Below are 15,411 nucleotides of genomic sequence, written 5' to 3'. Positions count from 1 at the left end.
GTCCATCAATGATAGACTGGATTAAGAAAATGTGGCACATATATACCATGAAATACTATGCAGCCATATAAAAGATGAGTTCATGTCCTTTGTGGGGACATGGATGCAGCTGGAAACCATCATTCTCAGCAAACTATTGCAAGGACAAAAAACCAAATACTGCATGTTCTCAATCATAGGTAGGAATTGAACAATGAGAACATTTGGACACAGGGTGGGGAACATCATACACCACGGCCTGTCATGGGGTGGGAGCAGGGGGGAGGGATAGTATTAGGAGATATACCTAATGTAAATGACGAGTTAATGGGTGCAGCACACCAACATGGCACATGTGTGCATATGTAACAAACCTGCACATTGTGCACATATACTCTAGAAGTTAAAGTATAATAAAAATAAAAATAAAATTTAGTTAAAATTACTTAAAAAATGATGTTTTATTTCTTTCTAGTCTCTATGATTTCTAATGAGAAATCACTCTTTTTCAAATTATTTTTCCCCTACAGGTAAGGTGTTTCTTTCTTTCTAACTTCAACATTTTTTCTTTGTGTTTAGTTTTCAGAAATTTCACTGTGTTGTGTCTTAGTATGAATCTTTCATTTTATCTTGTTTAAGTTTCTCTCAGCTTTTTGAATCTGAAAGTTTATGTCTTTCAGGAATTTTCAGCAATTATTGCTTTGAATACTTTTTTCAGCCCCACCCTTTTTCACCAATTCTTTTAGGACTCCAATGACACAAATGTTAGATCTTTTGTTAGAGTCCAACATGTCCCTGAAGCTCTCTTTGTTTGTTTTCGTCTATTTACTCTTTATTTTTTAGATTGAGTAATTTCTTTTTGAGATGGAGTCTCACTCTGTTGCCCAGGCTGGAGTGCAGTGGCCGGATCTCAGCTCACTGCAAGCTCTGCCTCCCGGGTTTATGCCATTCTCCTGCCTCAGCCTCCCAAGTAGCTGGGACTACAGGCGCCTGCCACTTCGCCCGGCTAGTGTTTTGTACTTTTTTTTTTTGTAGAGATGAGGCTTCACCATGTTAGCCAGGATGGTCTCGATCTCCTGACCTCGTGATCCGCCCGTCTCAGCCTCCCAAAGTGCTGGGATTACAGGTTTGAGCCACCGCGCCCGGCCAGATTGAGTAATTTCTATTGTACTGTCTTAAAGTTCACAGGTTCTTTCTCCTGTCCTATTCATTCTTCTGTTGAGCCAGTGCAAAAAGCTTTTAAATTTTTGTTATTTTACTTTTCAGTTCTAACATTTTTATTTGATTCTTCTTTATATCTTCTATTTCTTTGCCGAAGCTTCCTTTTTTGTTTCAAACATGTTCATAATTGCTTGTTGAAGCATTTTTATGATGGCTGCTTTAAACTCCTTGTCAGATAATTCCAACATCTGCATTGGTGCCTGCTGCTTGTGTTTTTCTTATTCAACTCGAGATTTTATTCATTTCTGATAGGACAAGTGATTCTTGATTGTGTCTTGGACACTTTTGGTATTATGTTATGACACTTTGGATATTATTTAAGTTTTTGGTTTCAACAGACCTCCTGTGACACTTCAGTGGTGGGAGAAGGGAGATGGTACCTTGCTTCTGTCAGGTGAGAGAAATCTAAATCCCCCACACAACATGCCAGAGGGGGAGGGAAGGGATCCACATTAGTGCTGACAGTGTTGGAAGTGCAAAGTTTCCACTAGGCCTTCCACCCTGACTGGGAGAGTGAAGGACCCCTTGTTACTTTTCCCCACATGGTCTCTCCTGACGCTGAGTTGGGAGATTTTTTTACCATTGGAAGTTGGCGGAAGTTGGGCTTCTCACTTGTCCTTCTCTGACATCATGCTAGTGGGAAAGGGGAGGAATGCCTCATTACTACTAGGTGAGTTTGGAAGTTTTAGGCTCCCAATTTGGTCTCTACTGACACCCCTTGTGGTAGGTGTGGCTCTTTGCTGTGTGAAAGTTCAGGGTCCTGACTCAGCTTTAGCTGATGTGCTAGCCATGAAGCTGCAGTTTTTTTCAGAATGTTTGTTTGGGTTAGGGGAGTTAGTTATTGTCTGAAAGTTTTCTGTCTTGCTAAACTGTCCCTTTCATGATCCTTTGACTAGGCAGAGTCACCTTTTCTTGTTGTTGATTGTTTGTTTTTGTCTGTGCCCATTGTGATTTCTGAGTTGCCAGCTTCTCCCTAACCCAGTCTGGGATACATGAAGCAAAAAAGAAACCCAGGGAACTCACCTCTCTGTCTTTTTTTCAGGTTTCAAAATCCCTATTCAGCTGTTTCTCTTCTTTCCACCTTTCAGCATTATGTTTTGTTTGTTTTGTACATAATGTCTGGAAATTTTAGCTGTAAAGTGGGAAGAATAGGGAGAAGGTTGTCTACTCCAAATTGTCCTGTGTCTTCCTTTTTCAGCAACAATGCGAGAGCTGGATATTGAGTTCAATCCACTTTTGTATAACCTGATGTTATAGAAACGTGGTAGCAGGAGAACTCTGTGCAACTGTGAACTGCCTTAATTAGAGAAACTGTAGTTTGTTTTGTCTTTAAACTTTGTTCCTAGCTTTCATATTGGAAGATACCTTTGCATATTTCTCTAAGTGAGAACTTATGTCTGAGAGAGTCTCTTCTGGTTATTTTATTACAGTTGATCCTTTAACAATGTGGGAGTTAAGGGTGCCAGCCCCCTGTGCAGTCAAAAATCTGCACATAACTTCATAAACCATTGATTAACATATTTTTTACGTTATACATATTATATATATGCTATATATATATGCGTGTGTGTAGCTAAAAAAAAGAAAATGTTATCAAGAAAATTATAAGGAAGAGAAAATATATTTACTATTCATTAAGTGGAAGTGGATCATCATAAAAGCCTTCATCCTCATCATTTCCCATGGATTAGGCTGAGGAGGAAGAAGAGGGGTTGGTCTTGCTGTGTTTCAGAGAAGATAGAGGAAGAAGAAAATTTCTGTATACGCAGACCCACATAGCTAAAACCCATGTTCAAGGTGACACTGTACTTTGTTTTACCCACTTCTTGCTATGTAAATTTCATACATGCATGCATTCTAATATAAAATAATTTTTCAAAGGGAGAGGTAAAGTATGAAATTCAACCAATCTTCTTCTCTCCCACTCTTACAGTGTCAGTGGAAACTCTCAGGATTTGTTGACTCACCAGTACTGTTTCTGACATGGTTGAATGGGTTAGATCAAGGGTTCTCAACTTTGAGGCTATTGACTTTTTGGTCCAGATAACTCCTTGTTTTTGCCCTGAGTAATGTTGGTTTTTTAACAGCATCCCTGATCTCTACCTACTAGTAGAATATCCCCTACTTGTAAGAACAAAATATGTCTCCAGACATTGCTAAATGTCCCTTGAGTGGCAAAAAATCAGTCCTGGTTGAGACCCACTGGGTTAGAATGAGTGCTATATTATTCTTTCCTTAATCCTCATTTTCATTCCTTGGCAGATCTGTTAATGTTTATGTCAGAACATTGCACTTTTTTTCCTGTTTGTTTACTGCCAAAATAGCTTTGGGGTCCACTCTACTAGATTTTATTCAATTCATTTAATATTGGAGTACAGTTTTCTCCTCTTTACTCTTCCTTTGTTCATATTTTTACTCTTTGAACTTTTCCTGCACTGACATTCTGTAATGTGGAGAAGAAAACATTAATACACATGGCTTTGCTGGTTCCTCCATGTCTCTTCTATTTCTTCCAAATACTTCAAATAAATTGTATACATGACATCTGTTATTACCTGCCATTTAATTATTAAATAATCTTCTAAATACAATAAGCCCATTAGTTTTCATCCTGATCGATGTCTTTTTTTATCATTGACCTCTTCCTGAATCATAGTAGTGCCTTAGAGACCTCATCTACTTTGTTAGCCTCAACTTTTCACCATGAAGATCACCAAAAGAGTGCGTCTAACATGGCATCTTACCTGTGCTCTAGTTTCAAAGCTCTATTTTCACAAAGTGTCTACTTGTGTGTCCCAAATCTGACATATTTGAAACAAGCTTGTCTTATCCTTCAAATTTATTTCCTGCAAATCACTTCCCCTCTGAGTTTCTTATTTCTATCATGTACCTGAGTATTCTTTGTATTTCCACTTCAACTACTGTAATGCTTCCTTTGTTAACTCATGCCTGGGTTATTACTTATCTTCCTGTTTCTAGTCTCTCACATACCACCTGGTATCAGATCAATCTTATTTAAATTGCACTTTTGTAATATTAAGTTCCTGTTAAAACTAAAACTAAATAAACAAAAACTTCAATCGTCATTCTTTACTACTTTCAGATTGTGGTGCCAGAGGGATCAAATATAGAGACAATGGTACCTAAGATTATATTTCATAATCAAATTAGATAGTGGGTTAAATGTTAGCATGCAAGTCTGCAAATTATTTAAAGACGTTCCAATTTGACTTTCTATAAAACCACATAAACTAACTTAGATCACCAGAACAGAAATAACCACTTCTACAGTAACTCCTCTGAATTTAGTTTTATTATTTATTTAAATATTTGCTATTCTGCAATTATTCTAAAATATATTCATAAGAAAACATGAATAAATATGGAAACAATTTGATATGTTGGCTTGGGTGTGCTTGTGGTTAAAGTTTTTTTTTTTTCTTTACAATTCTATTAATAGTAGTGTAATTTTTTTATAAGCAAAAAGCTACAAAAATTAACAGCAAAATATATTTATGATTTTATTTTGAAATTGGAATCAAAAAGCTAGGAATGTTTCGCTCCATAAATGGATATAGGAATGTTTACAATATAGACATTGTCAGAGGCAACCTGGATTATCATATAATAAAGTGGCAGTGATCAATCTTTTCCTTAAGAAGAGATAACTGATAAATTTTGAAGTTCAGCCTTGAAACCCAGCCCCAAAGGCAACTCAAAGTCTGTCCCATTTCCTCTCTATGAGTCCTTCCTTACTCAACCAGAAATTGAGGAGCATAAAACTAGTTGTTTTAAGTACTGTGTTTAGCTGCACCGAGGGGTGCGGTGTTGATGGAAAACCATGTGAATGGTTGCCTACCTACCAGCCTCATCTTATCCCCTTCTCCCTTTCCCTCCTTATATTACAGTCATGGCAATCATGTCAGTGCTTCAAATTTCACAGCTCCTTCCTATGCCACAGGAGCCACATGCATTTTCCTCTTCTAGCATGTTCCCCTACCTGTCCCTACCTCAGTTACTTCATTCCCACTCATCCTTCATGCCTTAATTGAAGTGTCAAGTCCTGGTTGATATTTAGAAATGGTGAATAAAGACAGGATTGCCCCCCATCCCCTCAACTCCTTTTTCCTATCAGAAATCATTCAAAAACAAGGAGAAAGGAAAACCAGAAATACTAACTTTTTCTCCCGCAACTTTAGTAGGTAGATGTAACTTTGAGCTGTAGGAAGGGAGGAAGAAATGCCAGATACAGGCAAGATAAAGTGGAAGTGCAAAAAGACACTCTGAGATGACTTTTAAAAAGGTAGTATTTATCATATTCTTAAAATGCCACATGTACATGCATTATCTACATGCCTTTTCATGGATTGACCTCCTGTATTAGCCATCACAGCACTCAGTGAGATAAATGCTATTATGATTAGCCCTTTACTGCAGAAATAGAGTCATGCAGCTATTATGTGGCAGAGCTGTAATTTCAAATCAGGACTCGCAGCACTGCCGCTGTGCTATGAGCAACATGGTAATACCCAATTCATAAGGAATTTCCTTCATTCAATGTTGAGTATTACCACAAAGTAACCACACTGAATCTATGGAATTACTTCAAAAAAAGAAAAAGAAAAGAAAAAACTGTTGAAGGAATGGGGAAAACAAATAGTACAAATGGCAGATGAAGAATATATCCCAGAAGAATTTTGTTATGAACCAGAAGAAAAGTATTACCAAATATGTTGCCATGAATTTAAAAAACATTTAATGAAATAATTATTTATATGAAACGATGGCTCAAAGTACATCTAAAGAGTTTGGGAGGAAATGTGCTGAGAAAAGAGAAAAAAAAATCAAAGATGGTGGAAAAGAAAAGTAAAATCTCATTCAAAATGAGAGTTAAAGTAGAATGAAGGAGAATAGTTATTACTGAAAGCATAACATATAAAGGAGAAGATTTCAAAAATAAATAACATTAAAGAAAAAATGATAAATATAGAGATAAAAATGAAGATTAAATATGCATAATGGATAGCCCTAAAGAAAATAAACACATAATTGAACAGAAGCGTAGACATAGCTTATGGTCCCAGAAATAAAATAAGACATAAATCAAAAGACTGAAAAGGCACACACTTTATAATAGTTACTGGCTATTTTCATCAGTTTTTGCGTTAGGAAAAAGTATCAGACTATGATACGATTGTGATCCCTGGGAAGGAAGGAAGGAAGGAAGGAAAGAAGGAAGGAAGGAGAGCGGAAGAGGGGGAGAGGGAGGGAGGGAGGAAGGCAGGAAGGTCTTTGATTGTAATGCATTTCTGAGAAAATTTTGAAAAAACCAGTGGAAGATCCTCTGGCCAACACTGTCCATTACAGGAGCCTCACATCTCCCAGAATAGTCCTGCCTTCGTATCCCTGCCACACTTTGTCACTGAATAGGAGGATCTCATGGGAAAGCACAGCCTCCTCCCAAACATAGTGTTGGGTTTCAGAGCATAACAGCTGAGGCCCTTTGTCAATTATGTTTCCGGCAGCAGGACATCTTAGAAGTGTGTTTTCATGGCTGTAATAGATGGAATTACACATTTACCTCCATTCCCTTTCAAAACTCTACTGAAAGGGTGGTATAGAAATTAAAAGACCAACACACACACACAGACACACACACACACACACAGAAGTGGAGAAAAGAATAGCACATGTCAACAACATTTGAAATTGGAGAGCAGGTGGTAATTGACACAGCAGACCAGAGAAGGCTGAAACTTAGGCCAGTGTGTGTGTGAAGCTCATTTGAAACAGAAACAAAATGATTGCTGTCATCCTAACTCAGATATTAAAGGTAACTGGTAGCTCTGAAGACAGAAAGGCAGGGCAAGTTCTGATTGTAGGTATTTTTAAAAATCAGTTAAACCCCTTCATCCCTTCCCTACCCCAAATAGCCATGAGACCTCCTCTCCTGAGCCTCAGCAGATTGCTGGATATTACTTGCTGGAGAATCTGAACCATACAGACTAACTCTGCACTTGGGGACATCATGAACACCCTTGTGGGTAGGAGTAACGTAAGTTTACTTACTGAGAAGTGAGAACCACTCCTTCAACTTTCTCTTCTCATGTCCCAGAATGGTAGCAACTATGCTTAATCCTTGCCCAATCTCAACTCACAACTGAGAAGTTTCTCTCAGGTGGAAGTGACTGAAATACTGTATGTTCTCCCTCATCAGTGGGAGCTAACTGATGAGAACTCATGGTCATAAAGAAGGGAACAACAAACACTGGGATCTACTTGAGGGTGGAGGGTGGGAGGCGGGAGATGATCAGAAAAAAAATAACTACTGAGTAGTAGGCTTAGCACTTGGGGGATGAAATAATCTATACAACAAGCCCCTGTAGCACAAGTTTGCCTGCATAACAAACCGGCACATGTACTCCTGAACCTAAAATAAAAGTTTTTCTTAAAAAAGAAATGACAGGTTACAAGGGAAAAGACCACCAAAGGACCACATCTCTCCTAATAGCTCCCAATTTCCAAGCCCCATCAATGCATATTGAGTTCCAATTCACTTTTCAGTTCCTCACTCTTAAACATGAGTTGACACCCAACAATCACTAACATTTGAAGAAAGTCTCTAACACAAAAGACAGACGAAAGGAAGAAAAACAATTGTGGAAATAGAAAATGAAAGGAGCAGCAGAAAACTTTAAGAAAAGTAATAACTCAGAAATATAATGCATTATATCCATAAAATGAGAACATGCACATGTATACAGATGTTCCTCTACTTATGAAGGGGTTGTGTCCTAATAAACTCCTGGTAAGTTGAAAATATTACAAGTTAAAAATGCATTTAGTGTGCCTAACCTACTGAACATCATTGCTTCACCTACTTTATCTTAAACATGCTCTTTTTCTTCTCACCAGAAGGAGGAGACATAGTTGGATGTTTTGTAGACATGATGGGATGCAAAAACACGAAACACAATATCCAAAAATCACTGGCAACACAATACCCTTTGGAGTATCAGTTGTTTACTCTCATGATTGCATGGCTGACTGGAAACTGCTGGTCACTGCCACTGCCCAGCATCACTAGAGGATCATACCGAGTATTGCTACCATAGGAAAAGATTGAAATTCAAAGTAAGGTTGCTACTGAATGTGTATCACTTTTGCATCATCATAAAGTTGAAAAATTGTAAGTTGAACCATTGTAAGTCAGAGATCATCTGTATTTACACATGAAACATTCAAAAAAGAAATTCTCTAAATTCACCATTAGCAGAAATTAAAATTTCCAAACAAAAACTAACAAATTAGCTGGGCATGGAGGCACACACCAGCAACTTGGGAGGCTGAGTTAGGAGGATAGCTTGAGTCCATGCAGTCGAGACTGCAATGAACCATGACTGCCATACTGCACCACTCCTGCCTGAGTGACAGAGAGAGACCTTGTCTCCAAAAAAAGAAAAGAAAAGAAAATTAATAGATTGTCAAGAGTTCACATCCAAATATTTAGATTTATAAGAAAAAAGAAAATGGAAGGAAATTATTAAATAATAAAAACTTTCTTATTTTTGAAGTATTAGCTTGATGGAAAGTAATTATGGTTTTTCCCATTAAAAGTTAGATTATCTAGATTGAAAGAGTCGAGTGAATGCCAGCACACTGAATGGAAAAATGATCTCCCCTGAGGTAGATTGTTGAAAATGTCTAGATCAAAGATAAAAAAGAGTTTCTTAAAGAGAAAACAAACAAATGCTTTGAGAATCAGACTGGCCAAAGACTTTACAATATTAGCACCAGAAGACAATGAAGCAATTTCTCAAAATTTTGATGCAATTAATTCCAGATTCAGCCAAATGATAAATTGTGAGGGTGGAAGAAAAATAATATTTGCAAATTTTTTTGCAAGGTCTCAAGAGTTTTTCTCCCAAGCACACTTTCTCAGAAGGTTAATGGACATGTGACTTTGTAAAATAAGCACATAATCAAAAATGAAGAAGATGTTCAGGTAACAAGAACTCCAGGTGGGAAAGGAAACTCCTAGGATGTGGATAAGGGGAAGTTCTAGGTTGAGAGCTGAGCAAAGCCTTGAAATCACACAGCTCAGAATAAAGCAGAAGGACACAGGGACACAGGAAATATATTTCAAGAAGAAAATGAAGTTTATGGAGTACTTGATGTGTTTGAACATATTTTAGGGAAGTTTTAAATTATTGTAAGACTTTTTTAAGACCTTGGGACTGCTACACACAAAAAAAATACACAAACATAAAGGAGTCCATTTTTAACTTCAGAAAACAAACAAAAAATGAAAAACCCAAAAGGTTGCACAAGAAAGGAAATATGATCATACAATACCATAGAGCTCAGTGGTGAATGAGTAGTACTTATATAGTCATGATAAAATCACTAAAAATTGATTTAACTCCAAATGTTGAAGAAGAGATAAAGGGGGGAAGTGTGTAGTTGTATGTATGTGTGTATGCATGGATGATGTGGGTTGGATTGTAAAAGATCTAAGTCCTTCATTGTAAGAAATCAATGGATAATATCTTTAACTGAAAAATTTTGAAAGAGCATCACTTATTAGGACATAGACACACAGCAAAAGAAATATCTAAGAGTATTGAAAGTTGTTGCCTTGGGGGTAATAGAAATTGGGAACGGAGCTGGATAGGACAGGCAAAAATTAACATTTGACAAAAGAGTGGATACTATGAGTATCCAGTCAGAATATTTAAGTCACTTCACATTACTTTAAACCTCTTCAAATCAACATACAATACTAAAAGGAGGTGGAAGAGTGCTTGTAAAATGTATAAGAAATGAATTGTCATCCTAAAGTTTTCTTTCCTTTTAAACTGTTTTGCAAATGTAAAGGCAACAACAAATTTTTTTTTAATGTACAAGAACTCAAGGAATAATGATCCCATGAGCTCCTTGATGAGGTCAAACTGCAGCCAATCAAATTATAAGTGAAGAAACTATAGCCAAGAGATTGCCAGAAAACCTTTAATTTAGTTGGTGAAACCAAAGCAAATTGTGAGGATAATGGTCCAGAACAGATGATAAATGTTATAAATTATGACAAAGTATACATTAAAAAACTAAAAGTCAGGGGGAAGTAGGGAAGAAGATGAAAGATAAATATGCAGATTTTTCTATCTTTTATAACCAGGGGTAAAAAGATAAATGAGTGATGCAGATATAATTTTACTTTAAGGTATAAACATAAACACTAAGAAAAATAACACAATCAAATAAAATAGGTGGTTAAGGGGTAGGAAGTGAGGAAGGAGAAAGGAAATATGCAAATTTTGCCATTACTCAGAGTGGCTTCACGTCAATTTTCTACAAGTCATTCTACAAACTGGCCATAAAGCAAATTGACTTTTGGCGAATCCAGTGAATTAGCTTTGGGAAAATACACTTTTGATGAATCAGCCTGTTTCTGCTTGAATAAGAAGCTACTAAATACTGCCTGAAGAAATAGAGGATTAAATACACATACACACACATAATATACAATACCTTATGTATAAAAACATTTTATATAAAATTATAGTGCATAAAGATAATACTAAAAAAAGACATAAATCTTTCAAGCAATCAGAAGTTTTACACATACACACATACAAGGAAAGGAAATAGTGAAGGATTATTTTAAAGCAATAAAACAGAAAGCATAACAAAATATGGCAAAACTAAACCCAAATATAGCTGTCATCTTAATAGGTACAAATGAGCTAAAGTTATCCATTTAAGAAAATCCGACTGGATTTTTAAAACCCTTAACTGTATCCTGGATATGAGGCACTACAAAGAATAATTTACTAACAGTTGTGAAACCAGGCTGTCTGGATTTAAATATATGTAATTTGGGGCAGCTTACTTAATGAATCAGTGCTTCAGTTTCCTTCCTAATAAAATGAAGAGTGAACTAAAATCATAGAATTACTGGAAATAATTAGTAAGTTAATACATGTAGCGTACTCAGAATGGTGTCTATCACATAATAAAAGCTCAGTAAATACTAACTCATCATTACATTAGTCACATCTAAACCAAAACGATTTGCAAAGGTTGAAAATAAGATGTTCAAAGGTATGTTGATCAAATGCCAACGCAAAGCAAGTAGGGGTTTGGATCTCAGTACCAGAAAAGATCAAGGTAAGGTTAGGATCTTTAAACAAGACAAAGAAGAGGACATTATAATATTGATAAGCACAACATTAATATTCAGAAAGCAAAAACACAGGAAATAAATAGAAAAATTGAAAGGAACCATTAGGGATCATACCTGGTCAAGATGATTTCACTGGTAAATCCTACCAAACCTACCAAACTTTTAAAAATAGATAATTCCAACGCCATTAAACTGTTCCAGAGCAAGAAAAAGAAGAAAAGTTTTTGAATTATTTTTATAAATTACCATAAAAATTATTCTAACAAATAATTGTTTTGATAACAAAAAAGAAAGAAATATATATACAGACCAATCTCACTTACTAATACAAATACAAAAGTTCTAAATAAACTATTAGCAAAGGATCTGACAGCATATTAAAATGATACTACACTGTGACACAATATTTGGAAATCCATTAATACAATTTATCATTGTATATCAAAAAAGGAAAAACACCTATGTTCAATTCCATAAATGCTAAAAATTAAATAGTAATAAACAGCTACCATTTTTGATAAAAACTGTTAATAAAACAATAGATGACTCCTTCCTTGAGATAAAAATAAATGTATATATTGAACAAAATGTATGCGGCTACAGTAAAAGCATTCCTATTAATGAACAGGATAAAACAAGTATGTCTAATGTGACTGCTACTATTTAACATTTTTTTCAGCAAGTGTTATCCAGTGTAGTTAGAGAAAGGAAGGAAGTAGTAACATATAATTTTGCTAAGGGATTAAATGTTGTGCAGAAAAAAATTAAGATAATGAACTGAAATATATTATTATATAAAAGAACATACCACAAGGTGGTGGGATTCAAATTTATAATCAGAAGTCAACAGTTTTTACATATACAAACAAGATATAATGAAAGAGAAGTGTCCATTTACAATAGCAACAAAAAAATTAAACAGTTTTGGGGTGCAGGGGATGCTACCCCAAAGTATGGTGCTTTGGCATGCTGAACACTTTTGAATTAAAGGCAATTGGAAGTCTTTAGAAACTCCCTCAAAACCAAAGACTTCCTAACTTTCTTTTGCTCCCAACCCTTCCCAAGTACAGGAAGGGACTGTCTCTGGAAGTTGTCTTATCTGACTGAGAAAAACTTCTTCCAAAAAAAAAAAAAAAAAAATGCCATTGTCTTAAGACTCCCTCCCTAGGAATATCATCAAATAACCAGAAAAGATTAACTCCAGAGAAGAGACTAAAAGTCATCACTACAGCCTGACAGATTTTTCATCTGTTCTTCTGAGCACATCCCTGAGAGCTTACCTAAGAGACTCTGCATAATATGGTGACCTTTGTTCACACTGAAGTTCTCCCCATCACCTTCCCATCACTTGTTGATCCCATTCAGCTTCCAAAGAGAATCATTTACGATAACTTCCTATTGACTGCTCTTTGGGCCTATTCAATTCCCTTGACAATCATTTACTACTTCTCAAAATTGTCCACATCCCCCAATCTCCCTGTATCCTATGAAGAAGGTGCTATTTAACCCTCAGCTATCTGGCCTTCCTTTGAATCTCGTATCTGTGGGACTCCTATGTACATGTGCACAGTAATAAATGTAAATGCCTTTTTTCTCCTGTCAATCTGTCTATTATCCATTTATTTATCAGATTCTAACATCAAACCTCTAGCAGGAATAGGGACAATTCCCCTACCCCTACAATGGCCAGGAATAAACTTAAGAAATTGGCAAAATCTACATGAATAGAACTTTTTTTTTTTTTTTTTTTGAGACAGAATCTCACTTTGTTGCCCAGGCTGGAGTGCAATGGCATGATCTTGGCTCACTGCAACCTCTGTATCCTAGGTTCAAGTGATTCTCCTGCCTCAGCCTCTTGAGTAGCCGGGATTACAGGTGCATGCCACCACACCCAGCTAATTTTTGTATTTTAAGTAGAGATGGGGTTTCACTATATTGGCCAGGCTGGTCTCGAACTCCTGACCTCATGATCCGCCCACCTTGGCCTCCCAAAGTGCTAGGATTACGGGCATGAGCCACCACGCCAGGCCAAATAGAACTTTTTAAATGGTACTAAAGAACATAAAAGAAGACCTAAACAACTGAAAAGGCATACCATGATTTGGGCCAAGAATATTCAGCATCAGAAGGATTTTACTTCTGCCTGAGGTTATCAATAAACTTCAAAATCCCAATAAATGTACTGACAGAATCTTTTTTTTTGACATTAGATGAGCTGATACAGAAAATAAACAAGCAAGAATATCCAGAAAAATCTTGGAATACAAGAATAATGAATGGGGGCTAAACCTATTAAATATGAAAATATAATATTAAAATAGTTTAGTACTGTAGTTGGGCATGGTGGTGTTTACCTACTATCCCAGCTACTCAGCAGGCTAAAGCAGGAGGATTTCTTGAGCACAGTAGTTGGAGACCAGCCTGGACATCATAGAAATACTACATCTCTATAAGAAAATAATCATAATAGTGTATTGACACTCATGCATAAAGAGTCAACTCAATGAAAAATAATAGAAAGCCCAGAAATTGATCTAAATATAGAAATTTAGTACACGATAAAGGTGTCATTTCAAGTCAGTGGGAAAAAGATGGATAGGTAGTTATAGTAGGCTGAATAATGGCCCTCAAAGATCCAGGTCCCAATTGCTGGAAACTATAAATGCTACCTTACATAGTAGAAGGTATTCTGGAGATTTTTTATTTATTTTTTACTGTGTTAAAATACACATAACATAAAATTTACCATTTTAACCATTTTAAAATGTGCAGTTTAGTGGCATTAAGTCCATTCACATTGTTCTGCAATCATTACTACTATCAATTTCCGGAACTTTTTTATCTTCTAAAATTGAAACTCTGTACCGGTTAAATAGTAAAACGCCATTTTCCTCCTTCTCCAGGCTCTGGCAACCACCATTCTATTTCTGTCTTTGTGAATATAACTACTCTAGCTACCTCAAGTAAGTGGAATCATACAGTGTTTGTCCTTTTGTGATGGGCTTATTTCACTTAGTATAATGCCTCCAAGGTTCATTCATGCTATAGCATGTGTTAGGATTTCTTTCTTTGTGTTTTAAAGCTAAACGATGTTCCATGGTATGTATACACCACATTGTGTTTATCCATTCATCCGTCATGCACACTTGGGTTGCTTTTACCTTTTGGCTATTGTGAATAATGCTACTATGAACATAGATGTACAAATATCTGCTTGAATCCCTGCTTCCACTCCTTTTGGGTGTATACTCAGAAATGGATTTGCTCTATTACATGATAATTATATGTTTAATTTTTTTGAGGAACCATCTTATTGTTCTCCACAGAGGCTCCACCACTTCACATTTCCACCAGCAATGCACAAGTGTCCTGATTTCTCTGCATGCTCACCAACACTTATTTTCTGGATTGTTGGGGTTTTTGTTTGTTTGTTTGTTTTTTTAATAATGCCCATCTTTTATTTCAGCCCAGTAAAACCCATTTCCAACTTCTGGACTCCAGAACAGTTAGAGAATATATTTTTATTGTTTTAAGCCACGAAATTTGTGTTTGTGTGCTACAGCAGCAATAGAAAATGTATACTGGGTTCCCTCTTTTTCTATTGATTGGAATAGTTTCAGAAGGAATGGTACCAGCTCCTCTTTGTACCTCTGGTAGAATTCAGCTGTGAATCCATCTGGTCCTGGACTTTTTTGGTTGGTAGGCTATTAACTATTGCCTCAATTTCAGAGCCTGGTATTGGTCTATTCAGAGATTCAACTTCTTCCTGGTTTAGCCTTGGGAGGGTGTATGTGTCCAGGAATTTATCTATTTCTTCCAGATTTTCTAGTTTATTTGCATGGAGGTGTTTATAGTATTCTCTGATGGTAGTTTGTATTTCTGTGGAATCAGTGGTGATATCCCCTTTATCATTTTTTTAATTGCATCTATTTGATTCTTCTCTACTTTCTTCTTTACTAGTCTTGCTAGAGGTCTATCAATTTTGTTGATCTTTTCAAACAAACAGCTCCTGGATTCGTTGATCTTTT

The sequence above is a fragment of the Colobus angolensis genome, unplaced genomic scaffold, assembly GCF_000951035.1.
Source record: "Colobus angolensis palliatus isolate OR3802 unplaced genomic scaffold, Cang.pa_1.0 Scaffold111, whole genome shotgun sequence".
Lineage (NCBI taxonomy): Eukaryota > Metazoa > Chordata > Mammalia > Primates > Cercopithecidae > Colobus > Colobus angolensis.
This window is presented reverse-complemented; position numbering follows the sequence as displayed.